A 13153-nucleotide genomic window follows, 5' to 3' on the forward strand; every position below is an offset into this window, starting at 1 on the left:
ATTTTCCTTTCTCAGTATTGCTTTCACTATTTGGGGTCTTTTGTGTTTCCATACAAATTGTGAAATTTTTTATTCTGGTTCTGTGAAAAATGCCTTTGGTAGTTTGATAGGGATTGCATTGAATCTGTAGATTGCTTTGGGTAGTACAGTCATTTTCACAGTGTTGATTCTTCCAATCCAAGAATATGGTATATCTCTCCATCTGTTTGTATCATCTTTAATTTCTTTCATCAGTGTCTTATAGTTTTCTGCATACAGGTCTTTTGTCTCCTTAGGTAGGTTTATTCTTTTTGTTGTAATAGTAAATGGGAGTGTTTCTTTAATTTCTCTTTCAGATTTTTCACCATTAGCGTATAGGAATGCAAGAGATTTCTGAGCATTCATTTTGTATCCTGCTACTTTACCAAATTCATTGATTAGCTCTAGTAGTTTTCTGGTAGAGTCTTTAGGATTCTCTGTGTATAGTATCATCTCATCTGCAAACAGTGACAGCTTTACTTCTTTTCCAGTTTGGATTCTTTTTACTTCTTTTTCTTCTCTGATTGCTGTGGCTAAAACTTCCAAAACTATGTTGAATAATAGTGGTGAGAGTGGGAAGCCTTGTCTTGTCCCTGATCTTGGTGGAAATGGTTTCAGTTTTTCACCATTGAAGACGATGTTGGCTGTGGGTTTGTCATAGAAGCCCTTTATTGTGTTGAGGTACATTCCCTCTATGCCTACTTTCTGGAGGGTTTTTGTACCATAAATGGGTGTTGAATTTTGTCAAAAGCTTTTTCTGCATCTATTGAGTTGATCATATGGTTTTTCTCCTTCAATTTGTTAATATGTTGTATCACACTGATTTATTTGCATATATTGAAGAAGTCTTGCATTCCTGGGATAAAGCCCACTTGATCATGGTGTATGATCCTTTTAATGTGCTGTTGGATTCTGTTTGGTAGTATTTTGTTGAGGATTTTTACATCTATGTTCATCAGAGATATTGGCCTGTATTTTTGTTTCATTGTGACATCTTTGTCTGGTTTTGGTATCAGGGTGATGGTGGTCTCGTAGAATGAGTTTGGGAGTGTTCCTCCCTCTGCTATATTTTGGAAGACTTTGAGAAGGGTAGGTTTTAGCTCTTCTCTAAATGTTTGATAGAATTTGCCTGTGAAGCCATGTGGTCCTGGTCTTTTGTTTGTTGGTAGATTTTTAATCACAGTCTCAATTTCATTGCTTGTGATTGGTCTGTTTATATTTTCTCTTTCTTCCTGGTTCAGTCTTGGAAGGTTGTGCTTTTCTAAGAATTTGTCCATTTCTTCTAGGTTATCCATTTTATTGGCATATAGTTTCTTGTAGTAATCTCTCATGATCCTTTGTATTTCTGCCATGTCAGTTCTTACTTCTCCTTTTTCATTTCTAATTCTATTGATTTGAGTCTTCTCCCTTTTTTTCTTGATGAGTCTGGCTAATAGTTTATCAGTTTTGTTTATCTTCTCAAAGAACCAGCTTTTAGTTTTATTGATCTTTGCTCTTGTTCCCTTCATTTCTTTTTCATTTATTTCAGATCTGATCTTTATGATTTCTTTCCTTCTGCTAACTTTGGGGTTTTTTTGTTCTTCTTTCTCTAATTGCTTTAGGTGTAAGGTTAGGTTGTTTATTTCTGATGTCTCTTGTTTCTTGAGGTAGGATTGTATTGCTATAGACTTCCCTCTTAGAACTGCTTTTGCTGCATCCCATAGGGGTTGGGTCATTGTGTTTTCAATGACATTTTTTTCTAGGTATTTTTTGATTTCCTCTTTGATTTCTTCAGTGATCTCTTGGTTATTAAGTAGTGTATTGTTTAGCCTCCATGTGTTTGTATTTTTTACAGATTGTTTCCTGTAATTGATATCTAGTCTCATAGCGTTGTGGTCAGAAAAGATACTTGATACGATTTCAATTTTCTTAATTTTACCAAGGGTTGATTTGTGACCCAGGATAGGATGTATCCTGGAGAATGTTCCAGGATCACTTGAGAAGAAAGTGTATTCTGTTGTTTTTGGATGGAATGTCCTATAAATATCAATTAAGTCCATCTTGTTTAATGTATCATTTAAAGCTTGTGTTTCCTTATTTATTTTCATTTTGGATGATCTGTCCACTGGTGAAAGTGGGATGTTAAAGTCCCCTACTATGATTGTGTTACTGTCGATTTTCCCTTTTATGGCTGTTAGTATTTGCCTTATGTATTGAGGTGCTCCTATGTTGGGTGCATAGATATATACAATTGTTATATCCTCTTCTTGGATTGATCCTTTGTTCATTATGTAGTGTCCTTCTTTCTCTCTTGTAGTAGTCTTTATTTTAAAGGCTTTTTTGCCTGTTATGAGAATTGCTCCTCCAGCTTTCTTTTGATTTCCATTTGCATGGAATATCTTTTTCCATCCCCTCACTTTCAGTCTGTATGTGTCCCTAAGTCTGAAGTGGGTCTCTTGTAGACAGCATATGTACGGATCTTGTTTTTGTATCCATTCTGCCAGTCTGTGTCTTTTGGTTGGAGCATTTAATCCATTTACATTTAAGGTAATTATCGATATGTATGTTCCTATTACCATTTTCTTAATTGTTTGGGTTTTGTTATTGTAGGTCTTTTCCTTCTCTTGTGTTTCCTGCCTAGAGAAGTTCCTTTAGCATTTGTTGTAAAGCTGGTTTGATGGTGCTGAATTCTCTTAGCTTTTGCTTGTCTGTAAAGGTTTTAATTTCTCCGTCAGATCTGAATGGGATCCTTGCTGGCTAGAGTAATCTTGGTTGTAGGTTTTTCCCTTTCATCACTTTAAATATGTCCTGCCACTCCCTTCTGGCTTGCAGAGTTTCTGCAGAAAGGTCTGCTGTTAATCTTATGGTGATTCCCTTGTATATTATTTGTTGTTTTTCCCTTGCTGCTTTTAATATTTTTTCTCTGTACTTAATTTTTGATAGTTTGATTAATATATGTCTTGGCATGTTTCTCCTTGGATTTTTCCTGTATGGGACTCTCTGCACTTCCTGGACTTGATTAACTATTTCTTTTCCCATATTAGGGAAGTTTTCAACTATAATCTCTTCAAATATTTTCTCAGTCCCTTGTTTTTCCTCTTCTTCTTATGGGACCCCTATAATTCCAATGTTGGTGTGTTTAATGTTATCCCAGAGGTCTCTGAGACTATCCTTTATTCTGCTCTGCAGTAGTTATTTCCACTATTTTATCTTCCAAGTCACTTATCTGTTCTTCTTCCACAGCTATTCTGCTATTGATTCCTTCTAGAGAAGTTTTAATTTCACTCACTGTGTTGTTTATCATTGTGTGTTTTCTCTTTAGTTCTTCTAGGTCCTTGTTAAACATTTCTTGTATTTTTTCATTCTATTTCCTAGATTTTGGATCATCTCTACTATCATTACTCTGAATTCTTTTTCAGGTAGACTGCCTATTTCCTCTTCATTTGTTTGGTCTGTTGGGTTTTTACATTGCTCCTTCATCTGCCTTGTGTTTCTCTGTCTTCTCATTTTGCTTAAGAGACTGATTTTGGGCACTCGTTTTTGCAGGCTGCAGGTTCGCAGTTCCCGTTGTTTTTGGTGTCTGCCTCCCGTGGCTAAGGTTTGTTCAGTGAGTTGTGCAGGCTTCCTGGTGGAGGCGACTAGTGCCTGTGTTCTGGTGGCCCAGACCACGTCTGGTGGTGTGTTTTGGGCTGTTTGTGACCTTATTATGATTTTAGGCAGCTTCTCTGCTAATGTGTGAGGTTGTGTTCCTGTCTTGCTAGTTGTTTGGCATAGGGTGTCCTGCACTGTAGCTTGCTGGTCGTTGAGTGGGGCTGGGTCTTGGCATTGAGGTGGAGATCTCTGGGAGGGCATTTGCTGTTTGATATTGCGTGGAGCCGGGAGATTTCTGGTGGAGCAATATCCTGAACTCGGCTCTCCCACCTCAGAGGCACAGGCCTGACACCCGGCCAGAGCACCAAGGCCCTGTCAGCCACATGGCTCATAAGAAAAGGGAGAAAAAACGAAAGAAAAAAGAAAGAAAAAAAATAAAGTTATTAAAATAAAAAATAAAAAATAATTATTCAAAATTAAAAATATTATGTAACAAAAAAAGAAAAAAAGAAAAAAAAAAAAAGAAAGAAAGAAAGAAGAGAGCAACCACGCCAAAAAATAAATCCAGCAATGATAACAAGTGCTAAAAACTATACTAAGAAACAAAAACAAAAACAACATGGAGAGACAGAACCCTAGGACAAATGGTAAAAGCAAAGCTATACAGACAAAATCACACAAAGAAGCATACACATACACACTCACAAAAAGAGAAAAAGGAAAAAAATACATATATCATTGCTCCCAACGTCCACCGCCTCAATTTTGGGATGATTCATTGTCTATTCAGGTATTCCACAGATGCAGGGTTCATCAAGTTGATGTGGAGATTTAATCCGCTGCCCCTGAGGCTGCTGGGAGAGATTTCCCTTTCTCTTCTTTGTTCGCACAGCTCCCGGGGTTCAGCTTTGGATTTGGCTGCGCCTCTGCACGTAAGTCACCTGAGAGCGTTTGTTCTTCACTCAGACTGGACAGGGTTAAAGTAGTGGCTGATTCGGGGGCTCTCACTCACTCAGGTGGTGGGGAGAGAGGGGTATGGAGTGCGGGGCGAGCCTGCGGCAGCAGAGGCGTCATGACGTTGCAGCAGCCCGAGGCGCGCCGTGCGTTCTCCCGGGGAAGTTGTTCCCAGATCACAGGAGCCCGGCAGTGGCGGGCTGCACAGGCTCCCGGGAGGGGCGGTGTGGATAGTGACCTGTGCTCGCACACAGGCTTCCTGGTGGCGGCAGCAGCAGCCTCAGCGTTTCATGCCCATCTCTGGGGTCTGCGCTGATAGCCGCGGCTCATGCCCATCTCTGGAGCTCATTTAGGCGGCGCTCTGAATCCCCTCTCCTCGCGCACCCCGAAACAATGGTCTCTTGCCTCTTAGGCAGGTCCAGACTTTTTTCAGACTCCCTCCCCACTAGCTGTGGCGCACTAGCCCCCTTCAGTCTGTGTTCATGCAGCCAACCCCAGTCCTCTCCCTGCGATCCGACCTCCGAAGCCTGAGCCTCAGCTCCCAGCTCCCACCCTTCCTGGCCAGTGAGCAGACAAGCCTCTTGGGCTGGTGAGTGCTGGTCAGCACCGAGCCTCTGTGCAGGGATCTCTCCACTTTGCCCTCTGCACCCCTGTTGCTGCGCTCTCCTCCGTAGCTCTGAAGCTTCCCCCCCCACCCCCCATCTCCACCAGTGAAGAGTCCAGTGTGTGGAAACTTTTCCTCCTTCACAGCTCCCTCCCAGAGGGGCAGGTCCCATCCCTATTCCTTTGTCTCTGCTTTTTCTTTTTTCTTTTGCCCTACCCAGGTACGTGGGGAGTTTCTTGCCTTTTGGGAGGTCTGAGATCTTTTTGCCAGCGTTCAGTAGATGTTCTGTAGGAGTTGTTCCACATGTAGATGTATTTCTGATGTATTTGTGGGGAGCAAGGTGATCTCCACGTCTTACTCCTCCACCATCTTGAAGGTCTCTCTAGCATATATTTTTTTTGTCCTTAGTTTCATCTATTAAATGTGAAAGACTTTAAATCAGTTTATCAGTTTTGAATATTCTCAAAGAAATATTGCAGAGACTTCTAAAGTTTAAGCATTTTCATTTTTCGTAAATAGTTTTCTCCAGCACATATAACCAAACCCTTATCCATAGGAAAGTCTCGTGTGTGGTCTGCACACAATCTGCTGGCTTTGGCAAGGCAGCAGTAGAGTGCAGGAGCGAACCTGCTGGCTTTAACAGAGCAGCGGGGGAGTGCAGGAACTGCGCCTGCCTGCCTGTGTGAACTAGGTAAAGGGAAAACGCAGAAATGGTGCTGGCCAGTTCTCCACCTGGGAGAGCATCCCATCAAGCCCTTGCCCATCAAGCAGACCCTCTAATATTAGAAAAGAGATCTCCTTCACAAATAGTCCAGGCACCTTTCAAACTGCTGCTTTTGTGCTGGATCCCAGGGTGAGTGAATTTGCTTCAAGCCCTTTAAGAGCTCAGTTCCCTGCAGCCCTTGGGTCTTCCTGGACATCAGCCCCTTTGTTTTTCAAAACTAGATGTTTGAGGGGCTCATATTTCCAGTGCAGGTCCCAAGGATTGGGGTGCCTCTGTGGGGAATGAACCCCCTGCTCCTCAGAGAGAAGCTGCTTCTTTGTGAGATCCAACAAAACAACAAAACAAATGTTATTCTCTGTGCTGCAACTTTTTATCTCCGTATGAGTGGACTCTTAAAGGTCAGATCCCTGAGAGTAGACTATCCTGTATATTTCAGGCTACAGGCAACATTCTTTTACAAAAGGTGCAGAGCCAGCATGACTAAGCACAGGCAACAGAGCACAGAGGTTAAAGAAGAAGGAACAGGTCTACTGTGGAGTCAGATTTTTTCTACCATGTTACACTGCGGGTGGCATCTTCCGTGAGACTGCGTCTGTACCTGTCCTAGTCATCTCGATGTGGCCTTCTTAGCCTTTATTTTGGAGCAGGTGTTCAGCTAGTTTTCAGAGGGAATTGGTCCATACATGGCTGTAGACTTGGTGTGTCCCGTGGAAGGAAGTTAGTGCAGGACCTTCCCACACTGCCGTCTTGGCCTGCCCTTGAGCTTGTGTATTTTACATGATGGTTCTGTTCATTAACTCAGAGTGAAAGTGACAGTAGCCACAAAAAGAAGGAGAGGGGGCTGGAAATATGGAGAGAAAGCTTTCAGTTTAGAGCAAACTGATGGAGATGGCCCAGTGAAGAACAATGAGTATTGTAAAGCTCCTTATTCCATTATTTACCTCCTTTGCTTTATTTTGGGAAAAAAACAAACAAACAGTGGCAATGATTTCATATTAATAAATTCAGATATCACTCCTTATGGATGCAAAAGGATATGAATGATTACATTTATTCTTCTTGGGTGTCCTTTGTTCCCAAATTCTTTGAGAATAAGGAAGAAAACTCTAACACAGCATTGTAAATCAACTATACTTCAGCAAAATTTTAAAACATTTAAAAAAAGAAAAAAAGAAATAAAACTCTAGTGGATTGGGAAAGGATCATTTTATGAGAATTTATAAATGGTGTCTTTTATATTATGATACATCTGCCTGTGTATTGGATTGCTTGACACAGAAGCTATTTGGGTTTTTATTCACCAACAGACTCCTATAAAGCAATAGAAAATGTACATATTGTATAACTACAGTGTTTTATTTACCTATTTAAGATCACTAATACATTGTACAGACAGCCTATTTCACCTAAAATCTAATCGCCACAGATGCTACTGTCAAACCTATCTCACGGTTTTTAAGACTCAAATTCTCAGCTTCAACACCACTTTTCACCTTGTGTAGGAGTCAAATTACATTGACGTTAAATTTAAAAATACAATTACTTGGTCCAAAGATTACCTATAGTTAAAAGGTCCCAAAGCACCATTGTAGAGTCACCTATAGAACCTAATATCAAAGTAATTCTATATTGAAATAATTTTATGAACTTGGCTGTGGATATTGAACTCTCTGTAGAAGAAATCAGCCCAACATATTGTATAGACATATTAAGACTGGGAAAAGATGCTCAAGATCACTAATCATCAGGGAAATGCAAATCAAAACTGCAGTAAGATATCACTTCACACCTGTCAGAATGGCCATCATCAAAAAGAACACAAATAACAAATGTTGGCAGGGATGTGGAGGAAAGGGCACACTTGCACACTGCTGATGGGAATGTAAACTGGTGCAGCCACTGTGGAAAACAGTATGGAGGCTTCTCAAAAAACTAAAAATAGAACTACCATATGACCTAACAATTCCACTCCTAGGGATATATCTGAGAAAAAAAAACAATAACACTAATTCAAAAAGATACATGCACCCCAATGTTCATAGCAGCATTTACAACGGCCAAGATATTGAAGCAACCTAAGTGCTCATCAGTAGATGAATGGACAAAGAAGATGTGGTACATATACACAATGGAATACTACTCAGTCATATAAAAGAATGAAATTTTGCCATTTGCAGCAACAGGGATGGACTCAGAGGGTATTATGCTAAGTGAAATAAGTCAGATAGAGAAAGACAAATACTGTATGATATCACTTATATATGGAATCTGAAAAATACAACAAACTAGTAAATAAAAAAGAAGCAAACTCACAGAGTTAGAGGACAGAGTACTGGTTACCAGTGGGAAGGGGAGTGGCAACATAGGGGTAGGGGAGTAGGAGGTATAAACTATTGGTTGTAAGACAGGCTACAAGGATGCATTTTACAATGTGGGGAATATAGCCAATATTTTGTAAGATCTGTAAATGGGGGGTAACCCTTAAAACTGTACAGAAAATTTAAAAATACAACCAGAAAAAGATAAAAGCAATGTATTCACACCTCGGAAAAAAAAAGACTGGGAGCGAAACAATGGCTTAAAATTTTGGTTTTTCTGGACAGGCTGAAAATTTTGGCTGGCAGTGTTCTCCAAATGATCTAGGAAAAACAGGGAAATGCCAAGTTTTAAAGGTGCTACAATCACATAAATGTCTTAAACCTTGACTTTGCATTCAACATCAAATTCTTATTTCGCTAACATATAAGTCCCAGAGAAACTGAAACTCCAAATATTTTGCATGTAAGTATGTATTTACGTGTGCTGCAGAGTCATAAATGGGAGATTTTATCTAAAGAACTGAGATAAAATAAATATCATCTACCAAGGAGCGCTGTGGTCTTTCACTGTAATCGTGAGAAAGGCTTAAATTCCTTAGCCACGTTGTGATACGATTACCTTGAGAGTAGATTTTGGGAAGAAGTTCCAGAAAGGATTTTCTGGAGTGTGATGCAGTCTGTCTCTGACACAGGGGGGGAAGAATGGATGTATCTACTCTCTCTTCAAGCCTAATAGAAAGGCGTTTCAGTAATATTACTTGTAAGCCTTGAAATGTGGGCCCTAGGGACTTCGCTGTGGTCCAGTGGTTAAGAATCCACGCTTCCACTGCAGGAAGCGTGGGTTTGATCCCTGGTTGGGGAGGATCCCACGTGCTGCGTGGTGTAGCCAAAAAAAAAAAAAAAAAAAAAAATGGGGAAATGTAGGTCCTGAAGCTGAGGGGATACAGTGAACTTCTGTGTGATTCCCACCTGAGAAATACGGCAAGTAAGAGAAAAAGCTGATTCATGCCCCCGTATAATAAGTATGAAATAGAAGTTGCTGCTTTGGGATAACTTTGTATCTCCAAAATCGGTCAGAACAAAGGAAGCAGCAGTGTTTCTTGTGGGTCAGATATGGACCACACATGAGGTACAGTATGTGGGTTATAGTAAGTCTACAGTAGAGCCAGTTAGGTGGCCCATGAAACCATAGCAGATTAAAAATGGCAGTGTGCCCTTAGATCTCACTGGTCTGCAGAAGAAGTAACGCAAGCCTACAGATGTATTTGCCCTGGTTAGGGAGACTGCAGGTAACAAACTCCCAGGAATGGGATGGAGCTTCAAAGAACCCGTGGAAATATTCACAGGAGCCTGTCCACCCGGAGAGCATGCGGCTGTCGAAGAGGTCAGGACGAATAGATGGTGAGTGTTGGGAAAAAAGCCTGAGAAAGAATGGGCCAATATGGCGGGCAGTCTGGTAAAGCATGCCTTTCCCGGAGAGAAGACATCACTGTATCTGACATAGGGTGAAAGTGCCAAGTGGCTCCACCACTCCGTGGGCTTTCCCTGGGCCCACATACCAATTTCTGAACTGAGTGTGCATTGAGTGATTTGAAAAGAAGATAGAACTAGCAGTTATCCAAAAAGTCTTCAAACTGTCCTCATGTTTATCTAGCAGCAGGGAAAGTACTAGACCTGATGAGAAAATGAGATGTAAGCATTGGGGGAAAATTAAGCTATTTTCTGATTACATTCCATAAAGTATGTTAGCATTTTTTTCCCTCTTAACTTTTTATTTGGACATAATTTTACAGAGTTGAGAGACTAGAACAAAGAATTCCCATATACCCTTCACCCAAATTCCCCAAATAACAATCAACATCTGAGCTATACACATCCATCTCTCTCTCTCTCTCCCTCCCTCCCAGTCTCTCTCTTTGCAACTAAACACACAAACACACGTACACACACAATTTTTTTCCTGCACATTTGAGAGTAGGTTGCAGAAATGAAGCTCTTTTACTCTTCTGTATGTATTTCCTAAAATAAAGACCTTCTCTTATATAATCTGAGGACACTTACAAAATCAGGAAATTAATATCAATTCTCTACTATTATCCAACCTATAGATCTTATTTTGATTTTACCAATTGTCCCAATAATGCTCTTTATAGCAAAAGGAAATCCTAAATCATGTTGCCTTTAGTGGTCTCATCTTTTTAATCTCTCTTAATATGGAACGTTGCTTAGACTTTATTTTTAATCATGCTGATATTTTTAGATTAAAATAGGCCAGATATTTTATAGAATTCACTCAATTTGATTTTTCTGATATCTCATGATTATATTTAAGCTATAGGTTTTGAGCAAAAATACCACAGAAGTGATATGTTCCTCTCAGTGCATTCTACCAGGAGTTACATAATGCCTTTTTGTTCCATTATTGGTGCTTTTAGCTTTGTCACATGGTTAAGATGGTGTTTGTCAGGCTTCTCCATTATAATTTTACAGATTTTTCCCTTGTAATATGTCTGGAGAGAAACCTTGAAACTCTGAAAACATCCTGTTATTCCTTGAATTTTTACCCACTAGTTTTAGCATCCATTGAAGATTCTTTTCTGAATCAATTTTTATTATAATGGTTGACAAACGATGATTCTCTTATTTTATCGTTCCATGCATGTTTATTAGGTGGCTTCGTACTGTAAGGAATCGGTCCCCCCAGTTATCCATTAACTAGTTAATAAACTAACTAGTTAGTAAATTAATTAATATGTTTGGACTCAAAGATTCTAATGTCATTTACAGAATTGTAATTCGTATTTGGCTAGTAGGAGCCTCAAATCCAGATGAATCTGTATTCTTTTGCTACTCTCTTATTTTATGACACAGTAAGATGTTCCAGAATGATCTCATGCTTTCCTCACTCCAGCTCTGGAATTAAGCATTTCTCCAATGATACTTGGTGGATAATGGTATTTAGAACTCAAGATGTGCTACCAGGGAATCATTGCTTCTAGGCCTTCTTAGCCAAAGAGCTAATACATTCATACATATCTGTGCCTATTTCTATATTTGTTCATCTAGCATAAAAGCCATGGGTTCATGTGGATACTCCCTATTCCAATTCAACACCAGCAGGCTTATTTTATTTTTCCCTCTATTCATATTTGCAACTTATTTCTCCAATAGTGAGAGACCGGTTTCCTATTATCCACAATTTACTTACTTAATCTTTCACAATTAGAATATACACAAAATTTTATTTTGAATTGCTAGCTCATGCTTCTGTGAAAAATTAGTCTCCTGCCTGGAGTTCACCCTTTGTTTAAAGTTGTTTTCTTTCCTTATCCTGGGGACAATTAGTTGAAAAACTATGTTGAAAAGTTGCCAAGGTTATTCCTCTTTTCCTCCCCCTCCCTACTACCTCCTTAGTGTAGTTTTATTATTAATTTGAAATACAACTTTGGTTTATTTGTTTTTATTTTTTATTTCACAATTCGTCCTTTTAATTTTATTTTTTATTCTTTTTGAGTATGTGAAACACAGAGTTCTGAGGTTAGAACTGTTTACAAGAGCTATTGTCAGAGATGTGTTATTCCCCCAAATTCCTTCTATTCTTTCCCTCTATTCCCTTCTATTCTTTCCCTCTATTACCAATATCAGTAATTTCTAATTTGTTCTCTCTTTTGTTTTGTGCCCATGGGAGTAGATATGCATAATTTTTTATTTTTCCATTTTTCTTACAAACAAAAGAGATATGATAGACCTATGTTGCACTTAGCTTTTTTCACTGATTCATTTATCAGAGATAAATAATTATTAAATAAAGTCAGAGATCCTAATTATTTATACAACTGCAGGGTCTTCCATTGTGTAGATGTGCCATAGTTTATTTAACCTTTCCTTTTACTTAGAAACATAGTTTCCAATATCTTGACGCTATAAACAGGGTCTCAACAGATCACTTTGTGATTTGTATTTTCATATCATTGGACATGAACCTTCGTGGTATAATGATTGACATTAAAAAAGAAATTCATGTGATAAAACAACTGAATAGAGCAGAATGACACAAAATAAAAAGTGTGTCTACACCTGCCACCCATTCCTACCCTATACTTCTTGGAGTCAATCCATTTCTTTTAACCATTTGTGATTTCAGTTCTTCTGGTTGTTACATCTCCAAATAATGTAAATTACATGAATGGGGTGGGTATTTAGAATGATGATCATATCTTTATTACTTTCTTGTGTTTAGAGACACCTGATGTAAGGATCAGAAGCTAGTGGTCAAAATATCAACTGGATTGAATAATAACTCAGATTAGGTTTATGTCTATAATTAGGTTTCCTAGTGCATCCCTCTCAGTACACACTTTGGAACAACTCACTTGAGAGAGTGAGATTACAGAGAAAAAAAGTCTTCCATCTGGAATCATTGTATCATATATACTTAATGTACATTTAGTATAGAGTTAATCTGTTCTGAATTCTGGAATATTTCATTTATAGATGTTTAGAATTGCCAGAACAAAATATTAGAAAGATGGATTTTAAAGTAGTTTGAAAATACTTATTGGTAGACACTTTATATCCAAGTTTTGAAGCATTGTAACAGAGATCTCCTGTATACATGCTTTTAAGGAATAATCCATTGCCCATGTGAATATTCAGTTATCAGTATTGTTAATCCAACACTTAGGAGCAAGGTTATAGATTCAGGAGAAAATTTATACATAAATTCATGGAGCAAAAAAAAAACCATTAAGTAGAAATTGTCTGCCATTAAAAATACCATCAGCAGTCTACCCTTTTCACTAGACTTCATCTTAAAATATGTAAGGACAGAAATTAAATCAATATGTATTTTTTATTCCTGACCCAATCTATGTTTAGCCAAGCAAATGGACAGGGGAATAGTTAAAAGACAAATTGTATGTCTTGGCTTTGTTGCAGGCTATTTGTCACTGTAACATATTGAAA

General features: G+C 38.8%; 1 long non-coding RNA gene across 1 annotated transcript in view; it reads left to right on the forward strand.

The window, feature by feature from the left end:
* The window catches only part of LOC309633380, a 463676-nt gene that overhangs the window by 413729 nt on the left and 36794 nt on the right, over window positions 1–13153 (forward strand). The gene's annotated exons all lie outside the window — the stretch shown is intronic.

The sequence above is a fragment of the Balaenoptera borealis genome, assembly GCF_965194805.1.
Source record: "Balaenoptera borealis genome assembly, chromosome: 8".
NCBI classification, from domain to species: Eukaryota; Metazoa; Chordata; class Mammalia; order Artiodactyla; family Balaenopteridae; genus Balaenoptera; species Balaenoptera borealis.